Raw genomic sequence first — 12645 nt, forward strand, 5'->3', positions numbered from 1 at the left:
AAAAAAACCAGTCTCTTCAGTAAATGGTACTGGGAAAATTGGACAGCTATATGCAAAAGAATGAAACTTGACCACTCTCTCACACCATACACAAAGATAAACTCCAAATGGATGAAAGACCTCGATGTGAGTAGCAATCCATCAAAATCATAGAGGAGAACATAGGCTGTAACCTCTTTGACATTGGCCACAGCAACTTCTTTCATGACACATCTCCAAAGGCAAGAGAAACAAAAGAAAAAATGAAGTTGTGGGACTTCATCAAGATAAAAAGCTTCTGCACAGTAAAGGAAACAGTCATCAAAACAAGGAGCAACTCACAGAATGGGAGAAGATATTTGCAAATGACACTACAGATAAAAGAGTGGTATCCAGGATCTACAAAGAATTTCTCAAACTCAACACATGAGAAACAAATAATCAAATCAAAAAATGGGCAGAAGATATGAACAGATACTTTTCCAATGAAGACTCACAAGTGGCTAACAGACACACGAAAAACTGTTCAAGATCATTAGCCATCCGGGAAATTCAAATCAAAACCACCTTGAGGTATCACCTTATGCCAGTTAGAATGGCAAAAATGAAAAGTGTACTCTTAATCTATTTCACTAATCCCCCACCGACCTGCCCTCTGGTAACCATCAGTTTGTTCTCTAAAGTTAAGACTGTTTCTTGGTTTGTTTCTGTCTTTTTTTTCCTTTGCTCATTTGTTTTGTTTCTTAAATTCCACATATGAGTGACATCATTTGGTATTTGTCTTTCTCTACTGAGTTATTTCACTTAGCTTTATACTTGCTAGCTCCATCAATGTTGTTGCAAATGGCAAGAATTCATTCTTTTTTATGACTGAATAATATTCATATATATCTATATGTATATCTGTATATCTATCTATATACATCACTTCTTCTTTATCCATTCATCTGTTGATGGACACTTGGTCTGCTTCCATAATTTGGCTATCATTATAGATAATGCTGCTATAAACATAAGGGTGCATGTATTCATTTGAATTAATGTTTTTGTATTTTTCGGGTAAATATACAGTACGGATTGTAAACTTTTTGAGGTCAGGGATATGTTTTCTACTACCTTCTGAATCCCAAAGTCTGCATAAGACATTCAGTCATTTACTACATGCTTACTCAATACTTGCATTTTTGATGTAGATGGCAAAATTGAATGTATTCATATAGCAGTGGGAAAGATTCAGTATGATGGAACTTCCAGTTAAAGCATCTGGTAATAATCAGAGGGTCTGCAGAGTTAGAACCCAGGGTTAGGGCCAATCTTATGAATACTTCCCTAGATTCTGACATTGACTCATTGCATCCTCATTTCCTGCTTCGGTGTGCCTGCCTGCCTTTAGGTTTGAGGATATTTTAATAATAGAAGAACAGATATTTGTGGGAGTTAATAATTATAATTAGAATATAGAATTTAAAATATTTAAAAAATTTATTTAGAGGGAGACCATGAGACAGAACACGTGTGCGGAGGGAGAGAGGGAGAGAGAGAGAAAAACACAAGCAGACTTTGCACTGAGCACAGAGCCTGCAAGGGGGCTTGATCTCATGACCCTGAGATCAGACCTGAGCTGAAACCAAGAGTTGGATGCCTAACTGACTGGGCCACCGATAGAATATAGTATTTTAAAAGTGATAAAACTAACACAACATTTGGAAGTTTAAGGTAATAAATGAAGTTATCTTATGATTGGAATGAGATCATACGGGGAAGAGCCCACTTCCAATCCATTGTGACCAAATTTCCACATCAATTTAGTAGGTAGATATTAAAGAGTCCCACAGAGTTTTCCTTTACCCTCTGACTACTTTTTATAATTGTTGGGCAAGCCACACACTATTGTGTGGTAACAGGGTGCTCTCCTTCCTCCACACCATCCAGTCCACTTCATTTAATAGAAGAGAACATCATCCAATCCAGGCTCTTGGTTTAAACATAAGCTGTGTGATTTCTCAAGATCAAGCTAAAATTTTAACCCAGATCTTAATATTCCAAATTCAGGGTTTTCTACATCTACTACATCATGCTGTGTCCTTTCAATACATGTTATTGAACATGGTAGCCAAAGAGTAGCCTAGGTAATATGCAAACAAGGCCAATAACACAGAAAAGAGACTTACTTTGTTAACCTGTTTGTTATTCAGTCTCTTTTGTGACATCAGCTCCTGAAGGACCATTGATAGTGAGTGTATTAACTACTTAGATCTTACCCATTGACACTGAAAATTATGACAACCCAAACCTATCTACCTTTCTTTCTCCCTTCCTCCCTCTCTCCCTTTCTCCCTCCCTCCAGCCCTTTCTCCCTCCCTCCCGTTTGCCTGCCTTCCTTCCTTCCTTCTATATTTTTTCCCAGACTTTTATTTTCAATCTGAATGCTGACTATATTCCTAGGCACTTGTTACCATTAAACCTTAGCAATTGGCTGATGTCCAGTTAATAATTTAAGCCTTGTGGGCTACTGTCCAGCCTAAGTGTATTGCTAATTCTTATCAAAATTTTGATTAAGGAATAGTTTTAGAAACAACTAATGAAAAATATGAACATCACCTAGCATACCCTACTGAGGATGGAAAACATCTAATATTTATTTAGAGATCCGATGGATTAGGGATAGACCGTCAACAGAGTCAGCACCTTTGTCTTTCTGGAAGTCATTTGTTTTGCTGTCATAAGTCTGTCTATCACCTGCCTGTAAATATGTTTTTAAATTGCCCTGAAAGGCGTAGTTTAAAAATTGTAGGAGTATGTAATTAGATAATTGCCTAAGGAGATACTCCAAAAAGCTTCTCTTTTCCTTAGATGAGTTAAGCCAATGTACATGAATTGTTGAAGCCCATCCAAATGAAAGATGAATTCAACAGCATCCTTCCTTTTATGGCCTTCTGCCCAAAATAAAACTGGCCAGCAAGCAATATTTATCTTAGCAATGCTGCCATTTCATATCACAAAGTGACCGTGTAGTCTCATAAACATAGTCCAAAAGTGCTGACTTTTAAAGGCAGTTGATTTTTTTACTTGCTACTGTTTTATAGCTTTGCATAAAATGCTAATGCCATGACATTTGTAGAACTATTAAATCATTTTAATGAAAGAGTAACAGTTACACACCTAATTCATTTGAGTGCATTTCCCTTGCAAAATCCTTTAGTGGTTGATTGTAATGGGTAGGAGCTTTTTTTTTTTTTTTTTTTTTTTTTTAAAGCGTCATAATTTTGTTCACACATGGAACCAAATCCCATTATTTTGGTGTAGTTTGTAACCCAAGTCTAATGGAGCCAAATCCGTCAACAGAATTTGTTGTCCCAAATCTGAGCTCATTTGCCTCATGGCCCCCACTTAATTTGATCTATAGTCCAGGCAGGCCAAGTCTGCTTTTCTTGAGAAATACAGCATTCTGTTTCCCTTTTAAGTGTTTAGGGGTAAATATATAGTCATGCACTTTTAGCTACTGAAAAATGAGCTCACTTGCTGTAACACCAAATCAAGGAAATTATTTGGGCTTTAAAAATTATCTTGTGATCACATAAGATGACAGCTGGGATTGATTCTTGTCCTAAGCCCACATTTCTTTCTTAATGGCCATCTCATGCAGCATATGTTGTCATACCTGGGCCTCTGCAGAAGGAAATGGCTGGAAAATCCTGGAGACATTAAGCACTGTGAACAGTAGAATTGGATCTGTACTGTCAATTAGATCACCACTGTACCAACCTGCAGCTTTCTTCTAGAATAGAAATGATTCTTGTCTCTATGTCCTGTGTTTTCAGACAAAGGCCCCATTTAGAGATTTTTCTTTTCTTTTCTTTCTTTTCTTTTCTTTCTTTTCTTCCTTTCTTTCTTTTTTTAAGATTTTATTTACGTATTTATTTGAGAGAGAGAGAGAGAGAGGGTATGCATGTGTGAGCAGGGGTGGAGCAGAGAGGGAGGGACAAAGAATCTCAAACAGACTCTGAGCCGAGCACAGAGCCCAATGTGGGGCTCAGTCTCACAATGTTCTGAGCTGAAACCAAGAGTTGAACACTTACCCGACTGAGCCACCCAGGCGCCCCATATAATTCTTATTTCTTGAACAAAATATTTTCTTTCAGAAAATTGTATTTCCTGATGCACTCAATTGCTTGGGATAACAGAGAGTTAACTTCATTGTTAACGTATTTTTTTTCGCCCTTACAAAATATATATTCTTGTGAAATGTGGGAGTCTGCATTTACTTTGCCCACGCTGACTGTAAATTTTTCTTTACTTTCCGTAGTTTTGATTTTCTTCTGAAACAACTAATCTCATCATCATTCTACTATGAGTTGAAGGATTTTGCTGCTAAAATGTTCAACCACTTAGTCATATCTTTTTCTTCACCCCAGGCTTTTCTTGAGCATAGATGTAAAATATTGCAGAGAGTTGTGGAAACTGGAATGTATTCCCTCAGGATGAACAGATTCTTTATTAAGCCTAGTATCTGGAACAACAGTGCTTTTCTGTATTTTATCTAACTTTGATTAATCATTTTGGAACAAAATTTTCTGCTAAAATAATGCCCATACAGTATCACTCCAAGAATATAACAATGAAATTGATGTCTTTTTGATTCACTGATGTTCAGTAGTTTTACTATCCGTACATTGTTATTGATTAGATAAAACACATCTATTTAGGCTCTTGTTGGCAGCCTAGTTTACTGTATTTCCTTATTCACAATGAAAGGGAGGGAGTTTCTGCTTTTCTTCTTTTTCTTTTTTTTTTTCCTTCTCTCACTGCTCCTATTGCCAGGAGAGCGATGAACTCCTGGACAGCTCCCAGAAATATGTCCATACGCACCACTGACTACCGGAGTTTGGGACGTGGGTGGGGATAAGGAGACTCCTCTGCGGACCCCCCCCCCGCATCACAGGCAGAGATTCCCTGGGAGGTCCCAGCCTGTAGGGCATGTCCAGCTGTTCCCTGCCCATCTCCACACTCACCTGGCTCTTCCTGTTCATACCGCACACACGTTGCCTGTTCACATTCATTCTCCCCCTTTGCATTGAGATAGGCGTGCACTCACTGCTAGCCTCCGCAGGCACACCTTTATTCTGCCAACCACTCTCTGTTGAGAAGGAGAAATTAATTTATGGGTTGAATACAGTGTGAAATGCCACTGTGACTTCAGTCCTTGTCAGATGTAGGCTGATGAGGTGCTATAAGCAGTGTGTCATTTAGTCTTTGGGCATTTCCCCCTTCCCCAAGGTCCAGCTTCTTTGCTCCCATCTTCATTCACTATGAGAAAAACTTGTCCAGCTACTGTTCAGGGTAGTGACAGCTCCATCCTCACTAAGGGCTCCTCTGGAGCCCTGTGAAGAACTTAAAAGACAAACGAGGTTTTGCAGACCTCAATCTGTGCAAGAACTTGTGGCAGGAGTAGTGAATCCCACTCAGGGCCTGGCTTTGTTTGCGTTACCATTTCTCAGTTGGAGGGCTCGAGTTTCTATTTGTGTTTTGTAGGTGCTGAATTGAATGTGTACAATTTTATGATTATTTTTCAGCTAGATCATCAGAATACAAATTTTGTCTGTTAAAATGTCACGTATTTCTTTGGATTAATGTCTTAATCATTCACTATTTTTATGAGCTGTAGTAAAAATGAAACGAAAATCACTTTGTCGCTTAATCCTGCATATCATTAACTCTACATTAAACTCCAGGGTCTGATACTACTAAAAGCAACTAACAATTCTATAGTAGTTAAAAGTTGATAAAACACTTCAACAAATATTTGACCCTCACAACAACTCTGTAAGATACATCTGTAATCCCAGCTTTATTTTGAGAATACTGAGGTTTCTAAGCATGTAATAAACTGGATGTTTGTTTATTTTTTCTTTTCCGGCTTTATTGGGGTATAACTGACAAATAAGATTGAATATTAAGTGTGCAGTGTGATGATTTGTTATACATATACTTTGTGAAATGATTACCACAATCAGGTTAATTAACTTGGATGTTGGTTGTGGATCAGTGTAATAGAAGAGGCCATTTACTATATGTCATCGAACGACCTGAAAAATTACATCTAAATTGTTACCAGGAAATAAGGATGACTATAAAGACTTAATTTGCATAGAGTAATTTTGGCCACAACAGGTTTAGCATGCTTCCAGAAAGTTGTCATCCAGGTCTGCTGCGTAGTTTCACTGCTGGATTTGGTTGCCATGAACTCAGATGCATTTTTAGATGGCAACTCTGCCATTGCCAGTCCAGCATCAGCTCGTGAAAAGGCCAGGACTCTGTAGACAAGATATAAGTTAAGCAAGTGCTTTTGAGAGGAGAGCATTATAGGACAAAAAAGACTAGAAAGGACCCCGCAGACCATTATCACTTTCTTGTTCTTCCAATAAGACTTAAATAGAGAGAGGAGCTGGTTGTCAGTGTGGTGTATTTGAGTACAGAAAAACTGTTTTTCAGTACTTCTCCCTTAAGCATGATCTGTCCCCTTCTCCCCCACCAATTTCAAATAAAAGAACTGCTCTGTTGGGGAATACCCATTTGGCTAAACTACAGTTACTTTTGTAGTCACGATACGTCTTTTCATGTGCAGACAAATTTAGTCTTCTCCCGGTTCCCTTCTTTTAGACATTTTCCCTGGGTGATTTTGTGTGTTTCTGAGTATTCAAATATTACTAATATGCCGGATTCTCAATTTTATAGCCCAAGCTTACTCTTATGTTCCAGGCTGTTTTTTTTTTTCTAATTTAAATCCAGTTCATAATCTTGCCCCTCCAAATCCCATTTCTTTGTCTTCATTGATGGAATTTCCATCTCATCCATCCCCTGCTGTGTAAGTTAGAAACCTCATTGTTTCTTATCCTCTATGTAAAATAGGTTATTAGGTTGTATTGATTCTACCCTCAAAAACTCCCTCAAAAACTCTCTTCTCTATCCCCGTGTCCACTGCCCCCTGTTTAGCTCATCATCATCTCCTGCATGGATTATTGTAACTGACCTTTGATAGGTCTCATGTCTGTGCTGTAGTTCTCTACTTCGAATCTACCCTCTGCATCCTTATCACTGATTTTATGAAACTGATCATGCCTCTCTGCTTGATTAAAATCTTCGAATGTGTTCTTTTAAGGTCAAGTTCAATTCCCTAAGGGTTATAGTCAAAGACTTCACAGTCTGATTACAGTTTGACAACAACCTATACACACACACACACACGCACAAATATATATGCATATGAATATATGTATATACTGGCATATATATGTGAGCACATACACACACACACACACACACACACATAGTCTAGCTTAGTTTTTGCTATTTCCTACTATGTTCCTTATATGCCAATCACACTGGACAACCTAAAAGTCCTCAAGTACAATGTATATTTTCAAGCCTCCTTGCCTTTGTTCATGCTGTACCCCCTGTTCAGATGTCTTTCACTCTATATGATAATATTCTATTTATGTTCCATAATCAAGCTCAAATGTCATCTCCCTTGTGAAACCTTTCTTGACTGTTCCTTTTCAATTCCCTGTCCAACCCTTTTGCTCTCAGGTGGAATTAATTTTTGTGAGACTTCCCCCTGCTGTAGAAGGGACTTGAGCATTGCATTTAGAATGGATTCAGTCAGCATTTCTCCCTATAGTGTGAATATGTCCCTCCTGAAGGAGGGGAGTAATCAAGGTTTGTTCATGAGGCTTGGTCAATGGTCTTATTAACCTTAGCTCCTCAGATGCTGTCTGGTTTCTCCTTATCTGAATCTGTCATATCCCTTTCATTCTCAGACTCCTGTAGTTAACCACTAGAGCCTGGACAAAACTATGCCAAAGCGGGGGGAGGCAAATGGTTCAGTGATCCAGGCTTTTCAGGTAAAATTATTCAGTTTCTGTGCATTCCTTATTTCTCAGACTTAATGTTACCAGTTTTCTGACCCTGAGCCTGACCTAACTTTAGAAAGCTGTGCCTGTGCTGTTAGCCACCTGCCTAGTTATTTTCTCCTGTCAATTAGCTGCCATTGGAATCCGTGGGTGCTGGACTGCTGCCATCTGTACCTGCCAGATCCTTTGGCCATCTGCCAAACTGTCCAACCTTCTGTGCTTTTGTGGTCATCTGAAATGCTTCACCTTAACTCTCCTTGTTCTGATCAAGGACCTCTAGCTTCCAATCTTGGGAGCCAAACTGATAATTTATTATCTTTGAAGGGAGATATACTAAAGCACTTAATATTAGAATATATTGTGGATTTGTGTGTTTGGTTGGAAATAGAGAATATGACTGAGAAAATACGACCCTGGACAGATAATTTTGATAGGCACAAAAATGGGAATGGGAAGGGTCTGGAGTTTAGGGAACTCTCTATGGGCATGTCTAAGTGACACACGACAGTAGTGGGATATCTAGGGAGAGGTACCACAGAAGGGGCGAAGAGTCGTCAAAGACAGCTTCAACTATTTCAGCATTTGGCATAGGCCTGGACTGAGTTCCAGCTATATATGTCCTCATTATGAAACACAAAACAAGACTCTCTTACAATTGTGGTAGATATAAATTCAAACTTTTGGAGCTGGGACAAAGTCTTATGCTTAAAATGCACAATAAAAGCTCTGCGTTATCTCTTTGCACATAGCATTAAAATTCCAGGACCTCACACTTGAAAACCATTATTGAAAAAAAATTTAATTGGAATATTTCATTTCACAGAAAAATTCAAATTTAATTGAATAAATTCATTATTACACAATTTATTATTGAAGCATTGTTTACAGTGGGACAATTCCTTCCTTTCACTGGTAGGGTTAAGCATTTGAAGACTTACAATGCAACTCAAGTAGACAGGGTTTTGGTATACTAGGTATCCAGAAATACTGGGTTGGTCAGGAAGGGAGTAAAATCTGTTCACCAGGCCACAGACTAGGGGCTGGAGAGTTGCCAGAGATAGAAGCCTGGCCTGGAACAAACACCTGGGCTACTTAAATACAATACTCTTAAGCTCATTCTGGGAGGAAAAGATGGATATAGCTCTATGTAATCCAATATCAATGCAAAGTGTCCACTGCCAAATGATCACTGTTTTGGGAAATATCCATATGGAGAAACTGGAGATGAATTCAGACTCTAGGGGAAGAGGCTGTTAAGAACTAGAATCCAGAAGGCACTATAGTGCAACGGAAGGAGCACTGCCTCTTACCTGCAGCGTGAACTTAAGTAAGTTTCTTAAACGCCCTAAGCCTCAGTTTTCTTACCAATAAGATGATGACACTAGCACCTTATTTAAGGAATAATACGAGATAATATATGAATTGTATGAAGAACTTAGAATAGTGCCTTGCCAATAGTAGATTCTCAGTAAATCATTCACTATCCACACCACCTAGCCATCCTGAGATCTTTTCATTGAGCCTGGAATTTAAAGTCACCTTCATTTAATAGGACTCTAGCCAAAAATAATGGAAATGTGGGCAGAGCTCCAGTCCTAGAAAAGGGGCTGCAGCTACAGAAAGTAGAATAAATCAAAATGAATGGGACAAAGGTGGGTGGGCTGCAGCTGCCTAAGGTTTTCATAGTATACTACTGGTTTCTGTTTCTGGTTAGCAAAATGAAGGAATCAGAAAATAATCGATCATAAAAAGATAATTCAAATGATTTATTGATGCCAAATGTGCATGGGTAATTATCTTAATAAAAACAAATGGCCACGTCATTCTTTAGGGTTATGTTTCTGAGCCCTAGAATGGTAAGAGCTATCATTTTATACCCTATAAATAATATTGTCCTTTTTGCCAGGAAGGATAAAGTATTTTTTTTTTCTGTTTAATGCTATTATTATTTTTAGCAACCTTATGTCCCATTAGCTTCTGTATGAAAGAGGACTAAAGTCTAGTGGCCAGGCTAAACTCAAGGAAGGAAGACAGTTAAAATCAGGCCAACCAAAGATTGCCTTCCTTTATTACCCTTGCAGAGTGCTTATGTGACATGAGAAAACAGCCATGATGGGGTAATTTGGGGGGAAGATAGCAGGGATGACTGCAGAAATGAATGGGGTCCTCCCCTGTGATGTGGATGCAGCTTCCATGGGGATTATCAGTTGTCAGTGGGCATGTGATTTCAGATCATAATGCATTTACAGTAATGCTGCCTATTGCTATGCAACAGGACTGATTTCTCCCATAGAAATGAAAGCAGGAATTAAGAAATCTAGAATCACTTATTTGTGAAACAGTACACATTGGAGCGTCTCTTGAACACTTCCTTAGAAAATAACTACACCTGAAACATTAGTTAGATTTTGAAAGTTTCTGTTTGCTAATTCCATAAGGCATAATCAGGTGACTGAAACATTTAGGGCAAAACAGCAGGTTTGATTTAGTAATGGCTCATGGGCCAAATCTGGCTTGCTGCCTGTTTCTGTATTGCCTAAGAACTGAGAATGGGTTTTCCCTTGTTATATGGTTGAGAAAAATTGGAAAGAATATTTCATGATGCCTGAAAGTCTTACAAATTGCAATTTTCAGTATCAGTAAATAAAGTTATATTGCAACACAGTTACATTAATTCATTTTCATGTTGTCTATGGCTATTTTTGTGCTACATGACAGGACTGAGTAGTTCCAACAGAGACCTTATGGTAAAGCCTAAATATTTACTGTAAAGCCTAAAGCCTAAAATATTTACTATCCGGCCCTTTACAGTGCAAGTTTGCTAATCCTTATCTAGATTTCAGTGTAGTGTAAATAACATAACTAAACATAACTAAACATAACTATATTGCTCCCAAGTATAAAAAAAATATAGATCCTTAGAGTTTGAAGCACATAGGATGAAAAGGATTGACAAGTATCTGTACTTATCAGTTGAGAAAATGTGAAATGACAGTGTCTGACACATAGTGGGTCTTTTGACTTATGAATGAAGTGATGTGATTTTTGAGGCAGATAACATGCTTATGCTAAATACTTAACTGTGGTTTTTTGTAATAGGAAAGAGGGTATGGCCATGATAGAAACTGGATCATGACATGTATACAAGCAATATATTCTTATGCTGTTTATCATAAATGATGATATTATGCTAACATTTCTTCTTTGAGATGTTGATGGAAACCAAGACCATGTGCAATAGCCCTTTTAATAATGGTGGTGTTATTAGTATTAGGAAACAATCAAGGATCAATCTCATTTGTTTTGCAAACAATACATATATTCTCAAACTAAAAGGCATTAATCTTTTCCTCAAACCTATTGTATCAACAAGGAATATATTCTGCTGCAACTAGTGGGCAGCCTGGCAAACAGAGGCTTAAGCAAAGAGGTGTTTATCTTTTTGACTCAACTATGTTATTAGAGACCTAAGCCTTTTCTATCTTTTCCCTTTGATGTCCTTGCTATGTTGCTTTGCAATTTCATGGTTGCCCTATAACTGCTGCAGGTCCAGACATAACACCTGTGTTCAGGGAAGAAAGAAAGTGTCATAGGGGAATGTGTAAACCTCATCAGAATAAGTAAAAATTCCCAGAATCTGCTGACTTCTGTTTATGTCCCAATGTCTAGAATTGTGTCATATGGTCACTCCTAGCTTTAAGAATAGGCTGGGAATGGGGGAGCCTGGGTGGCTCAGACAGTTGGGCATCTGACTTTTGATTTCAGCTCAGGTCATGATCTCAGGATCATGAGATCGAGCCCCACGTTGCATGGGGCTCCACACTTAGCAGGGAGTCTGCTTGGGATTTTCTCTCTCCCTCATCCTGTACCCCCCTCGCCCACTCTTGCGTGCACATGGTCTCAAAAAGTAATTTTTCTTTTTTGAAGACTAGTTTGGGAATGTATTCACTTTAATGAAGGTAGGCAGGTGGAAGAGGAATGGCAGGCAGCAGGAATGGCTATTGGGGATATCCACTGTACCCACCAAAAAATGTAAATGACCAACTGCAGAAACATTTTTGAGAACAATCACTCCATTTTTTTGTTTTTTAAATGCATTTTAAAAAGATATTCTAAAGGCCCAAAGCAAAAGGGAAAGTGATTCAGCAGGCACCTTCTGACTTAAGCATCAGTGATAGCTATTTCAGAGAATATTGCCCATTCATTTCCAAATTATCCCCAAACATCATCTTTTTGTATTGTACAAGCATAGCTAATAGTTATATACATTTGGAGAGGAAAGAGGCATTGAATCATCTTTGTGACTTCTGCAAAGCAATTAAACATTTTGTGCAGAAACATTTCACATGACACTGGGCCTGGGTGTGAAAAACGTTCATCTGTTTCTTTTAATCGTCAATCTACAGTAAAAATGCTAATCATAAGACTGTTGGAGCAAGTAGGAGGGCCTTCCTAGACCCTTTGGTTCAAAGCCCTCATTTGTGATTCCAAACGGGCCTCCTTGTGCCAGCCCTCTGGGAAGGTGTCTGTGGCTTCCCCAGGATGACAGGACAGAGCTTCCTGCTTTGTTGTTGTTGCCTTAACGACTTCGCTGAGTTGATATCCAATATATAGGTCACTATTTTTCCTTTCCTGGGAACCCTCAAAAGTACAGCAGATGGAAACTTACGGAGAGCCAAATATTCTTTCTGCTTTCATTGCTTCTCTGTATCCATTTGAATGGTGAGTGATTTAATTGTGTCTAGATTCAAGTTCT

The sequence above is a fragment of the Ursus maritimus genome, unplaced genomic scaffold (genome assembly GCF_017311325.1).
Source record: "Ursus maritimus isolate PB19 unplaced genomic scaffold, ASM1731132v1 scaffold_17, whole genome shotgun sequence".
Taxonomy (NCBI): Eukaryota; Metazoa; Chordata; class Mammalia; order Carnivora; family Ursidae; genus Ursus; species Ursus maritimus.